Source organism: Ixodes scapularis, unplaced genomic scaffold (genome assembly GCF_016920785.2).
Source record: "Ixodes scapularis isolate PalLabHiFi unplaced genomic scaffold, ASM1692078v2 PGA_scaffold7__128_contigs__length_106722199, whole genome shotgun sequence".
Classification (NCBI taxonomy): domain Eukaryota; kingdom Metazoa; phylum Arthropoda; class Arachnida; order Ixodida; family Ixodidae; genus Ixodes; species Ixodes scapularis.
The window spans coordinates 95,536,642-95,551,143 of NW_024609882.1; the positions used below are offsets into that span (position 1 = coordinate 95,536,642).

At 44.2% G+C, this 14,502-nt stretch overlaps 1 protein-coding gene across 2 annotated transcripts in view; it reads left to right on the forward strand.

Moving 5' to 3' along the window:
* The first annotated feature begins 225 nt into the window (after positions 1–225).
* Positions 226–14,502, forward strand: part of LOC8025085 (protein cycle) — a 269,570-nt gene continuing 255,293 nt past the window's right edge. For both annotated transcript variants that reach the window (XM_029989709.2, XM_029989708.2), the window contains exon 1: positions 226–316. The gene's annotated coding sequence lies outside the window, so the exon portion shown is untranslated. The remainder of the gene's footprint in view (positions 317–14,502) is intronic.

Here is a 14,502-nt window from a genome sequence, read left to right on the forward strand (position 1 = left end):
CTCGTACCCAAGACTTCCACGGACACTCGTTCGGATGATGCAACGCGGGAAAGAAAGAGAGAAGGAGAGGGAGAGAGAGAGAGAGAGAGAGACGAGCTTTCCGTTTCCTTTTGGTTGCTTCCGGCCCCTAATCGATTTGGGCAAGGGGACGAGGCAGACGACGCGGTCACGTGACCCATTATGGCAGCTGCCTGTTGCGCAACGCTCTGCAAGTTCGGAGCAGCACTCCCGAGACTCGCTGCCAGAACCTGACGTCATGGACCCCGGTGGATAACCGTCAGCAGTTCGCTCATCCCACCACTGCTGCCAAAAACGGGTGAGCCAAACCTTTCCTCTTGTCCCTTTGCAGTATTTCTTTCACCCGGTCACTTCCTCAAGTGTGTAGGGAGTGTTCTCATTTCCCAACGAATCATCCTTTTGAATGGTAAATCGGCTATACTCGGAAGAATACATCGGACTCTAGAACCTTTGCTTTGTGGATCACCAGGTTGCCCACAGGTTGTACGAAAACTAATACCTCTAGGGTTGTTATAAAACTATATCTAAAATTCAAAAGTAATAACTTATTTTGATATTCCCAGGGCCATCGGTATAACAGATGGGAGTAAGAGCAACATAAGTTAAAAGAAGAGAGTAATACACTTTGTTCATGACAACTCAAAACAGGAACTGGTGTTACAGCATTTTTAACTTGTATGATGGTTTGCCCCAGGGATAATGGAAGCCAATATGTCGTTTCATTAAAAATACGTTTTCGGGTCTAATGGCTAATGACATGCATTAGTGTTAGAATTTGGTACAACTAAGTTGTAATTGTGATCATCGAACGGTGAATGTAAAACGATGGAATAAAACGCCTGATTTAGTTACGGGTTAATAAAAATCTTGCAGAAAAAGACACTCTCTGCTTTACGGCGGAAAGGGAGCAACACACAAAAAAAAAGGTTCTGTCGTATCTGCAATATTGTCCCTTGTACCAAAGGAAAAGGTGGGAACAAGATATAATATTTAGCCAAGATATGCTGCCACTGCAGGAACAGAGTGCGAATATTTGCCCTCTGTGCTCACTTCTTCGTTCATGTCGCAGCAGAAGGAAGAAGCGGCGAATAGACACGGGGGATTATATAAGTTCGTGTTCAAGAACGAAAAACACTTCGGATACATTTGAGTTATCGGAGCCAGCTCGCCGTTAGTGAATGTGAAATGCATAAGTTCACCGCTGTACCCTGTTTCGAAGATTCTGATTTTCCGATGGCGTCCCTAATAATCCCGCAGGGCTGAAAAACTGGCTCAAAATCTTTGACACGAGACGCATGGGTTTTAACCGTGGCATGTCGTGGACTGCCAGACAGAGGAGGGCTGACGCCGGTGGTGCCTGATAGCCACAGGCGCGTCGCATTCCCGCTCATTTTCGCCAGTGACATCAGTTGTGGCTTGCGTCATCGCACATGCTCGTTGTGTTCGTCCAGCACCTTCTAGAATAGAAACAATGGTGTAACAGCTATTTCGTAAAGACAGTGCAGTGCGCGTCTTCTCCGCTCTCCTTTTCCCTCGAACAAATAAAAGGATTCCAAGCTGGGCTTCTGATTGCTTTACCCCGAAGTTACCTTCGCGTTGCGGCAAAAAGTCGCCGAGAAAAAAAAAAAAAAAAGGAAAGTCGTGGAGAATGTAAGCTGCAACGGCCGACAGATACCGGTGGCACCGCCCCTACGCGAGAAGTTGAACTAGCAACGAGAGATAGCTTCCGGACAAACGTGCAGAGGCATGCTAAGAACTTAGCCTGATCATGCTTGAGAACAATGAAAATAACGTGTTGTTATTGCCCACGTGGTGTTATTGGGATTGTTTCTAGGTAATATTTCTTTTGGCCTGTTCAGATATCAGAAATTTATTTGACTGGCGCAGGGACAACGCGCTCAGATAATCATTGATTTTCAACTTCTTCGAGGCGTAATTCGTGCGCATGTGATTTACAGTATATGTACCAGAGCTAGGATCTTCCAGTTTGCACCGCAACAGCCAAATGCTGCAGGGGCGGTGTTAGAACATTTTTCTTGGAAAAGTGGGGAAGGGGCAAGACGTGATTGTCGACCTCGTTTGGGGTGCGGGAAAGGGGTAGCGGGGCGGAGGGGGGGGGGGGGGGGGATTTGTGAAATGTTTTGAACTTGCTGGCTATAATCACAGGTTGCACGTTTTTTTTTTTAATGGGACGTAGATTGGCTTTTAGTCAATCAGCTGTGTGTGTGAATGAACACGAGTCACTTCGAGTTTTAAAGAGTTAGAGTTGTTTGGTTTCCTTTTATTGCTAGCGTTAATCCGTAACAAAAAACAACAACAACCTAGGAAATATTTGGAACAAATCTGCGATCTGAAGACTAAAAGTGGTTCTATTATCTCAAGCGTACCCAAATTTGCGAGCACCAACATCGTGTGGATTATAGCCTAATTAACAAACTAATGCAACTAGCCAGTGAAGAATAGAAACCTCAACAGACTAAGTACACAATTTAATATTTAAAAAAAAGCAAAATATACAATCCATCACCCAAACTATTGGTACCTTGAAACCATTTTTATACGAATGTTTTATGGAGACCATTGTTTTGAAATACCGATGACGTTGGTTTCTTATCACAAGATATCTGAATATAATGCCACCATACCATTCGATGGCACGGCTGGAAGCATGCATGATGAATCCCACTGTTGCATTGAAAATAAGGTCGCCTTTAAATCATTGTTAGTTCGTGAGAAGACTCGGAACGAAGGTCTGTAAAACATCGACATGAATTCATGATGAAATCTATCAATAATTGATGTAGAAAGCACTACAATAGATCGATTGTACAGCACACACCTATTACGGTGTGTGCTGTACTGTATACTGTAAATCATATGCGCACTTAGGATTGTGCAGCACGCACCTGTTACAATACAAAGTACACAATGTTACTAAATAAAAAAGTTTTCAAGAGTGCAGAAAAAATAAAGATTTCATAGAAACACACATCCGCATAAAATTTCAGTGATGTAGCACGTCCCCCAATGGCAAACGCCCATGAACTTCAGTCTACACCATTGTTTTAAGAGAAGAGGTGTACAATGTATTGCTTTTTACAAGCATTGTGCTCCATCATTGTGCTGCGCTTCGAAGGTGAAACAATCAATACCTATGTTGTTAGCGAAAGATTGGCCAGCTGTGAGCAAGGCTAGATCGAACACACAAAACGTGTGTTCGAAGGATGCGGACGACGCTGGTATTGTAACAGCGATAGCAGCAAGCTTATGTAACTCCTGAAAACCGAGCTTAAATTCCTCGAGAACTGCAACAAATTGAGGCCGTGTTTTTACCTCGCACCTTCTACACCGATGCGCTGAAGGAGCTTTCTAAGTAGGTTGCGCTCAATTTCCACGCTTTCAGCGTCGTATGAATAGGGTTGAGTAAAGGAACATCCAAAAATGTCCTACCTTCTGGAGGGATAGCAGTCATTTCACTGATGACATTATTATTTTCAGTTAACCTGCTCGTCAGCTCGGCCTCAGTGCGGTTGAGAAAGGGGAGAAACGCTATTACTCTAAATGCCTTCTTTTGCTTCGCGAATTTTGTCTTCTAATGACCTTCCTTCAGTGAGTACGTATACTACTGTAAATGAGAAGGCAGCCGCGTCGCTCTTCGCGCTTGTTTCGATGTCACGCCGTCCCCCTCGGCAATCTCGCAGCCTTGGGCTCATATCGAGTAATAAATGTCTTCGGAATTTCTCTCCTCGGAAATGTCGTCAATGGATGCACGCGCCATGAGGCACGCTCGGGTGAGAAAGTGTTTGTCTTGCAGAAAGTAAAAAATATTCTTCAGGAAACTAAAAAACAACGTAAAGAAAAAAAAAAAAAAAAAAAAAAAAACACGATATGTTTAGCCGTTTAAGCAGAGCTTCAGTTGCCCGCTTGCTCTTCGTCGCAATGACTGCTCTGCATGCAGCTCGACAATGGGCAAACGAAGCCTTTTTTGAACGTTTAGAAATAAGGGGCGCGTGGCGGGTCGTGGAGACTTTCAAGCAGGGCGAAACCATTCCTCGCTGGTTTTCCCAAATCCCATGTATGCCAATACTGGCAACTCCCGCGGAGCGCGGGCGAAAAGTGATAGCAGCGCCCCTGCCGAGCTCGGAGTCTCCGCTAGCCGTCCAATCCTCCACAACACCTTAATTTTGCCTATCTCTGTGCGAGGTGACCGATGAAAATAAAAATTGTCGCGGGTATTCGCTGCTTTGAATGTTAAAAAATAGGTGCAACCTCATGAGTGAAGGACATTTTCTTCGCATGGGACAGATGTTACAGCTTTCAGGGTGCAATTTTCGGGCTCTCCTGAAGAAAAGACTCTGTCAGAACTAACGTAAGCCAATCAAAACTTGAATGTACCATCGCCCTGCTTCTTGAAAAAGGGCAATGTAAAAAAATCTTCAGAACATAGCTACGTCTCAACTTTACTGTTCTTATCGATTCATTTGTTTTGTTGTTGCAATTCAAATTTCTCATGAATGTATTGCTTAAAGCCGTTTCGCCGAATAGGCGAGCTGGCTAATCCCGATCGTCTCCGCATAAAGAAGCAAAAGGCAATTTCGAACCACGTACGCTACTGCGATATCACAAGGCCAAGTTTCCGAGACATTCGGGGTAGTTTCAAAACTTCCCACCACGCGGCGCTCAAAGACCAACCTGCAGAATATTTTTCAACCAGAAAAACGTTCCCCTCGCCACACTTCCCATTTCCTCCTCTCCCACAGTTGACTTGACGGCGGGGAGACTCCTTTTGTTGCTGCATCTCGGGGCCAGATAAGCCAAGCTAAGCGCATAATGGGCGATTTGCAGCGGGAGGCACAGCGACCCCTTTCCTCCGGCGATACCACAGAAGCGCCCGAAACCGAACTCTCCTTTCTGCAGCGTTTCAGAGCCTAGCCTCTCGGTTTTGTCTCTGAATTTTTGTTTTGTTTTGCGATAAACATGCTTGGCTACTCCGAGCATTTGACTGCTTCTGCCGTCCATGTAAAGTGACCCAAGGCCATGTGAGGATGGGCATAGGCCAAGGGCCATCGTCCAAGAACCCTAGAGTTCGAAGGGACTACCGCATTTTCCGGACTATAACCCGGACCCGGTGCATAGTCCGCAGGGAAATATTTTGCGTCAAAAATAAAAGTGCTTGCTTAGATAGTCCGCACCCGGTACACAAACGGCACCCAGTGCGAAGCCCGCACTTAGCACCTAGTCCGAACGTAAAAAGTATCATACTCAGCAGACCTTGGCAAACGCCTACTGTATTAGCTCACGATGAAGCTTCATCGTACGTAAATCAACATTAGTATAGTCCTTTACTCATAAAATCCTTCACGATTGTCATAGTGAAGGATCTAGAAAAATTATATCATTGTATTGTCCGCACATGTAGATAGTCCGCATCGGGTGAATTTTCAACTTTTAAACTTATATAGTCCGGAAAATACGGTACTACAGAGTGTATTGTGACCCTGGGTACTTAAGAGGAAGTGGCGAGCCTTACAAAAAGTGTTTACGGGACGGGAATTCATGCCAGCGTGCGTACTCTAACATATACGGTGCTTTTACCCCAACCCACCTGGTGTTGCCTAAATGAGACACACGTTGAAATAAACAGTGCTGGGGGCTGTCAGACCGTTGTTTTTGTTCTGAAATTTGACCGAAACTCCAAATATTGAGATCTGCAAAAATCCATAATACGAAGCAGAGCCCTTTTTTTTTTTTTCGGTTCCTTGCATTTTTATATTGCGTTTTGAGATCCTACTAGTGACCAGTGCCGCGTTTAGACGTCATATTGCACGTGGCCACACCGGTGACTAGAACTCCACCTTTCCGTAAACAAAAGTTTAAAGTACAAGTTCACCCGTCAAAATTTGGGAGTGTAATTACAATATTGCGTTAATTTTTCTCAACTAATTATCTCTTCTCGAAATGGTTAATCACTTTAGTACAGTCGTCCTCTTGAGATTTCTAGGCGAGAGATGGCAAAAGCATTTTCCAAAACTAACTGTTTTACATTACCGATTCCTTTCTTAAAAATCACTAAAATTTAATTATATCACATTACAAATTACAAATTACTAAAACTATGGGCATTCTCTTCGTATTACATTTAATTTTTGCAGGTAGAGATTGCTTGTCGATAATGAAATATCAGTCTGCTGTTGCAAACAGTGCAATGTAGGCGCAATATAATATATTACTGTCATGCCGCAACCTTGTTCAGGAAGCCGCCGATGACAACGAGGTTTTACGATGCGCTAGTAACTCCAAAGTATCTAAATCAGTGGTGTCGCCATGCTGTACTACAGCGCAACATATGAGATGAGACCATAACCGTGCTCTCGCAAGCTCGTTTTTAATAAAAAAAGAAGATAACATTTTTTCTTTAATTCTCTACTTGTGCTTGTAAGTTGCAACACAGCAAGAGCTACTCAAGTCTATTGTAATGTATCACTGATATCCGATAAGCTGAGGTGGCGTAACCTGTGCAGCATAAAATGCTTTGACGGAATCGTTTGTTCTTAGGTTCACACGTGAGGTGCGAACTAACCTAACCTATACCTACAGCCAAGAATAAAGGCTCCGAGCATTAATTGGAATGCGACGGAAGCACTTCGACTTTCCGGACTGCCGTGACTATATCTAGAATTACTTCTCTAACCGAGGTGAACACACGCACACATATACCGGAGGCACTGTTGAAGTCTCAGGGGCTCGGGTTTGCGTATAGATTATCATTTGCGGCGATACCCGGTTTTCGCTTTGCTAAAATATTTCAACAACTGCCAGTCTTGAACGGGTCAACAAAAGAACTGATCGTTTTCACGTAGTTGGGTTAAAACTATGTGGTTAGGCTACTGTATGGGTTCACTACTAAAACCAATTATAATGACATCTAAAGCGACAATCACTTTCCTGTGTACTTTATCTTGTAAATAACACTTTTGCGATTGACATGTACTTTCGCGCGCGTGCACCGTCGGCAAAAGTCGCACCATTAAATGATCTCCCTTCTTTTTCTTTTCTTTTTTTTCTGAGCGAGAAAAAAAAAGGGGGGGGGGAAGAGAAGGTTGTTGAGGGTAAAAAATGTTGTAAATATGTGCTCTGATTGTCATGATTGTGCATTTTTGATCACCTAACCTTTACAGCTCCCACATGAACGCGACGTCCCATGATGTCAACCGCAGAAACAGTTTGATCACTACTCGTACATCAGCCACTGCATTCGGCTTTCAGGTTATTGTGTACCTTCGTGCGTGTGTGCGTGCGTGTAACTTTGATATTTGTATCTGATGTTTAGGAGTGCATATCTCGTAATATTTTCTAGATATAGCGTTGAATTTTTTTTTTCGTATATTCTTTCCGGAACGGTAAATCATCTAAAAATATTTTTTTACTCGAGTTTTATAACTGAAAATATTTACAACGCTTCAAAAGTGCTTCAATGTGAAAAGTTCCCCAACTTCAGCGTGCAATTAAAAAAAAACTTCGTTTTTCTTTTTTTTTTCGCGAGGAAAATATTTTACACTATATCGCGTGGTGTTCCATTAACATGTTGCATTATTTTGTCTCCATGCGAAATGCAGCGCTTTGAAATACACGAACTAGGCAACTTTGACATTTTTACCCAATATTTGTGAGTTGTTATCTGGCAATGTCTTCAAGATATAGCATTGAACTATTTCTGATATGTTCTTCCCAAGAAAGCCTATCACCTACATAAAAATCATTACACTCACTAATAACTGGACAAACTTACAGTTCGGCAAACAGCTTCCAGGGCCGAACTCGGTCCCAAGCAATAACAAAAGTTACAAGTAAAAAAAGAAAAACGATACCGACATTTTCAGAAGCTTTTATTTCTACGCCACATAGTTTTATTGTGTCCAGAGTTTGCGAGCTCAGGCTGAACTCAAGCAGGATTTACCAATGAACCACTCTAAGCGATCCATTATTCGCAAACACAAAGCAGCGTACTCTGTTACGATCCGTTCTACCTTAAAATGAACCGCAGCGGACGCTACGAGCCATCGGAGGTAAATCAGTTCCGAGTGTGTGACACGTGACATGCGCTGAGTGTGGCACGAGGCCAAATGAAGCGCTCGCAGCGCTGCATTGGCTGGAACGACTTGCAGCGTCCGGTGTGGTCCATCCCTGGGTATACAGAACATAATCTTGTACCAAAGCAGTATGTCTGACTTCTCGGATTACCCCGAAGACATCTCCAAGCAGCTCACAAAAGTGTCATTGTATATTGTCAGAATGTCGAACCGGACAAAACCATTATCACGGAGTACCTTCCGCACAGGACAAGGCGAGGGGTTAAGTGCTCGCTCAAGCGTTGTGAGAGCCAGTCCTTTGAAGACAGGATATAAAGCTACGACCCTCGTGAGCCAATCGGGGCATCGGAGCAAAGCACTTGACGATGTGCCATAGAAACACGATCCTCCCACGGAGAGCTGTCTCGTGCGTCGCTCCCTTGCTCTGATTGGCCAACGGGGATCGTAGCTTTCGCCGTTTACCAAGTTATGGGGAAACGGAGATACACTCAGTCCGTGTAGCTTTTCTATCTGATCGTTTTTTCTGTTCCACGTATTTTTAAAGTTCAATGTCACGGTTTGAGCGGAGAACGTAACGTGGCTTTTCGAAGCTACTGGAGAATCCAGTGTATGTCTGTTATCTGTTTCAACGGTCGTTTACTTACAAAAGCAAGCCGGGTCTTCCTGACAGAATAAAGTGCTCCTCGCCGACATTTACGATTCTGCCCCATTCCATGATTAGTTTAAGAAATAATCCAAATCTGAAAGCCCCGTTTCCATACCCCTGCCGCAAACCCCCGCGTTTTGTCACACATCTTTAAGATCCCCGGCTTTTAAAAATCAACGCCCGCTTAACAATTTTCCAAGCTTCTCCCCTTATATTGCTATCAACGCGTTTCTTCCTACGCATTGTATACATGATTAAGCAAGGGATGGAGTTGACAACGCGACCACAATTACTACTTTTGTGTACTTGTTTATCGAATGCGCTCTCGTGGCCCGAAGTCGTTATAGAGCGGAAGGTAAATACACTGCCAAAATAGTCTGTACATCTGTAACCAATAATTACTAATAATAAACAGAAACAAAGAAGCAGGTCACGGGCTACCGCTAAAACGTCACTGATGGCATTTATAATAAAGTTAGGTCATTGATATTAGCAACCAACCAGATGAGGTGGTTTTATCCGTGGACTGAGCAAGGTAGGAAAGATTAACTCGTATTTCAAATTAATGCTGGTGATTGGGTCCGGACACTTCATCGAACGCCGTCTCATCGAAGCCATTTAATCGAACGTTATTGAATCAAACGCCATTTGATCAAAGCCGTTTAATTGAATGCTTTAAAATAGTATTTGGAGATCGTTTCTCGTTTTCGGAAATAGTTCCTTTTGCATCGAAGGACAACTATATTCTATGCCATATTTTCAATTAAATGTCAGGACCAAGAAAAGAACTGCTTTTCTCCGGCAATATAATAGTAGTCGCATGAGGACAAACACGCGTACACTATGCAGTGCTGACTACCCCGCGACAAACAGAAAGTTTCTGGCTCAGTGACTTGGTGTGCGCCGCCTATTTGTGTCACACTTGTGCTACTAAGCTTGTCTAAAATAGGGAACACCCAAGATCACAATTGTTTTAAAGATGTCATTTACGCACGAGAAAACCAGAAAGTTTTAGATGAGGCAATGAAAAGGATAAAAAAGGGTACAAATATTTTCGGACATTTCATTATGCACGTAGTTCGTAGCTCAGGCTCAAATCAATCACGATTTGCACAAGAAGCTGTCTGGTTTTCGAAGCTTTCTCCCAAGCCTCCCCGTTATTTACAGACTTGGGCTTGAAACATTGAACCCGAACACAAGAAAGAACGCAGTGGCGACTCCTCTCCCCCCCTTCCCCCTCGAGCGCCTCGATACCATGAGACATCGGAGGTGACTCAGTGCTGGGAAAAGTGACACGTGGCATTCGGATTTGGTGCAGCGATGCGCGCCAAGGAGCGAGAAGTCATATGAAACCCTCACAGCAGTGCATCTGCTGAAACAGCTTGTAGCGTCCTGATGTCCTACTTCCATCAAGCCCCACCTCAGCGACCCGAAGGAATTCCGCAAGCAGGCTCTAAAGCGACCCATTGTGCGTTTCGAAAACCTTGAACGGGCAATAACGTTATCACAGAGTTCCTGGTATACTGAACAAAGAAGAATGATAAGTGCACCCCCCCCCCCCTTCCTCGCTTTCAGCATGAATCACACACACCCCGTTCCAGTATTGCTTTTTTTTTTTTTTTTTAATTCAATACTTCCAAGCGCGGGAGGCATGGGGTAGTGCGAGAGCGCCCTTTTTCAACGACTGCTCTTGTGAAAGATTGCATAAGTTTTGTTTTTATATATTATTATGAAGCCGCCAGTCGCTGCAGTTATGGCTTAAATCTCTGATGAACCCGGATACTTGGCGCTTTACAAATTTAGAAAAATACAAGGAGAGTCAAATGGCTCTGTCTTTATTGGCAAGGTTGTTGGATTCTTCAGACTGGGGATCCGGAAGTTTCGGTGTAGGTCGTTTCGGTGCCGACATTTCGGAGCACGGACTTTTCGGTGCAGAGACTTTTTGCTGCATGGATATTTTTGTGTAAATACACGTTTGGAAGTTAAAATAGCTGAGTTTTCCAGCAGGCATTGCGGACGGCTAGCGGACATTTCATTGAACACCGTTTCATCGAACACCGTTTCATCGAATGAATGGACATTTCATCGAACGCCATTTCATCGAACGCCGTTTCATCGAATTGCTTAGGGCCGTTTCATCGAATTTCTCTGTATCGAGTTTTGAGGCATAACAGTGCTTTGTAGATGTTTTACCTCACATTTGTTAAGACTAAGGTAGTCACTTAAGAAACAGTCTTTAGGGTGGAGCCAAATTACTAGAAATAAAACCCATTGGTATAAAAACAAATGGGTATGCGACTTACTGAAAAGTTTTACTCATGTACCTGTCAGAAAACATGATACTGGAGGTAAAGGACCGAAACTTAAAACGCTTTTGAATTTCTGTCGTTTTTTTACCGGCTGTCCGGGGGTTTCGGTAATGTGCCATTCACACCAGCTCATTTGCACACTTACGCTTAGTTGAAATTTTATTCACGAAAAGCATTTAACTGCCAGGGCAGCACGCTTATAATAAAACGATACTCTGCCAGGAGAGCACACGAAATTAAATATAATGATACTCTGATTATCAGCTTTATGCTCAGATTGAACGTTTCTGCTTTTTTTTTTTTTTAGTTTTCAAACTCTACAGAGTCAAAAGCTGCACAAAGTGTCAGCCAACATGGTTTCGGGCTACACCTGGACTGGAACCACCTCCCCTTCACTGTCAACTTTATTACCGACCCTTTTGCCTATTATCAATCATCTTCAGGACGCTTTCTTAGGAAGGCCAACCCGCACCAGACAATAGTAAAGCCCTGGGTGTACTCTGTCACCCTTTCGGATCCTCACATAACCCAAGGTTACAGGTACACGCTGTCAAACAATAAAACACTACCCGCTTCCCAGAAAGCACATCGTGCTTTCTGTTTCTTTTTTTTTTTTTTGTCTCATTTTTAATTGTTTCATGTGACATGAAGAGGGGTCATTGTTTCATGGAGGCTTTCTTCTCGAAGCAGGACATGTTCACAATGGAACTTATCTCGTCACTGCATACTGTGATTTAAAAAAATGGAGAATTAAATGACGTTGTGTATAAAAATCAAAATAAATTGCAAAAATATTGCAGGCTGTAACAGCGTTCGATGAAAAGGCGTTCGATGAAACGGCTTCTATGAAACGGCGTTCGATGAAACGGCGTTCGATGAAACGGCATTCGATGAAACGGTGTTCGATGAAACGGCGTTTGATGAAACGGCGTTCGACGAAATGTCCGGACCCAATATAAGGGATGTAATTATCGAGATGTCTTATTTGACTATGTTTTTTCCCCCTAATGAAAATATACGATAGGTGTAATCAAGCAATTATTGGCCTGTGTGATCCTGTGAGGACATGTTCATAGAAGACGTAAGGTACACGGATATTTCGGTGTAAACGGCCCGTCATTTCTGGCAATAGCATGCTTTAATATTTTAAAGGTTAGAATATACGTCTAGGAAATCTTTATTAAGATTTGTCATAATTATGTCTGGATGATAGGTATGTAACGTGCATAAGCATACGCATATGAAGTTATTCGCATGTGTGGCTTGATAATAATATATTCCGGAAAGAATGCCAGTTTCTAGCCCTCCCAAATACTATAACGGCCACGTATCACAAGTGAGTCGTCGTATACGTAATAAAGTCTGAGGCCAGCTGCCTTCAAAAAAAATATAATCATGCACAAAGGGCAATGTGGGCCCCTTTTATGTACAAAACGCGTGTGCTCACTGCTCTGTGACCTAATCGGCGTTGCTAGCAACGCCCCTGGGGAATCGTCGAGCACCATTGCAGTCCCTGATCCCGGCTTTCCAAAAGACGCTACACGGGGGTGCAAGTTTATTCATTGTGGTCGGAGGCGAGAAACACATGCTCTAACCCCCGTGGGGCGGTGGTATCTGCTAAAAAGTCGAGCAGAAAGAGAAGATGACATTTTTTAATGAAGTTCGGGCAAAAATTAATCGTAAAATAAGAACAAAAGCGACTCTTTGCGTCGCTTTGTGTTCCACGACCATGCAACAAAAACTCCGCACACCAAATATTTCGAGCACCGAAATGTCCTAGACTCTTCAGACTGCTAGATGAAGCCTAAACAAACCATTGTACTATACATGGGCTGCACCTACGCCACAGAAGAACGTCGCACGCCGGTTTCGACCCTGCTGGTGGTTGAGACGACCGCGATTTGCAGCGGAGCTATGGAAGACGGTGGTGTGTTGGGCTGCAGCAAGCGCTCGCGCAACAAAAAAGAAGCGGAAACTACACGGCCAGCTTCTACCGTACTCCGGCGATCGCAACATCGGTGTGCACTGCGACGGAGATGCTGTCCAAAAAAAGAAGGCACGAATGGCATGCAGAGCCGGCTCAGGACAGACGTCGATGATGCGGCAGCTCATTATTGAGTTTGCGGGGCGCATTTATTTGTTAGCGGTGTGTGACGCACTTTCATAACGTGTTTGTGAATGCTGTGAGGGCCAATACGACACCGACGCGCTAAAGTTAGTGGCCCAAGTGATGACTTTCCACTACACCACAAGTTTGTGTGGTAGAAAGGAACAGTCTAGTGAGGTGCACCTTGTGTTGTTGAGCAGCGCTTCGCAAACATGAAACTCAGAAAATGTGGTTATGGTTGAGTTGGAAGTCACTTCCTAATGTACACAACTTCACCATTCGAAATAACATTCAATCTCGGCTCCTGCACCCAGCCGATCGATCGTCAAGTGGTTCTGTGTGCTTTAAAGTGTTTGCGTACAATAAAGCTTCTTTTTCGGACAAGGTAATCAATCTCGTGACATGCGCTCTACTGGTCATGCGCTCTTGTGGCGTGCACTCTAATGGCAAGCGCGCTCCTATCGCAGCGCTCTCGAGTCGCGCGTTCTAACGTCGGCGCTCTAGTTACACTGAACTAGAGTATAGGGGCAGTGGAAAAAATGTCGGCGGCGTCCCCATCGGCCGTGTGAAGCCAGAAGTGCAGACTGCCGCGAGTGGCGCTGTTGTCGAAATCCGGAGGACATGGCTACTGTAACATGGGATATGGCGTCGCGTACGTTCTCGGATGGTTTCTGTGGTGTCTATGGCCGTTTTTGCAATTTGTTTTTGTGAATATCAAGTGCTTGGCATTGTGATTACATAGGTTCGAGTTTTGTCACTAAGCAATGAAAACGAAGAGAAAGAAGAAGGATGCGCAGCGCTACGCGCCAGCACGTAAGACTGGTTACCCCGGTTTTCACTAAATTGTTAAAGTACGCTTTAACCAATTTATTCATACACGTTGAAACACCCATGAAGCATTCAAAGGCCACACTAATGAACCGCTAATATCCAAAACAGCTACGCTTGGCGCGAGCTTCGCTGGCAGGAGTGCTCTGGAATCGAACACCAGCGCCACCTGGCAGGTTCTACACGAAGCGCCTCACCTGGAGGCCGGCTGGTGTCGTGCGTTCGAAAGGGCCTCTCCCGTCTGAGTCCACCTTTGGAGAGCGATAACTAAATAAATTCTGGGCCGCTTCAAAAGCACTCGGGCATACGCGTCATAGACCTAGAGGAGATTCCTTATAATGAATTACAGACTGCTGAGTGTCGCCATTGATGGTACAATTGACGGCGCGTATGCCCGAATTTGTGGGGAACGCCCCCTTTTTGGCCGATTTTGACGTCTGAGGCAACATTTGGAGAGCGATAACTAAATAAACTCTTGGCCGCTTCAAAAGCACTCGGGCATAC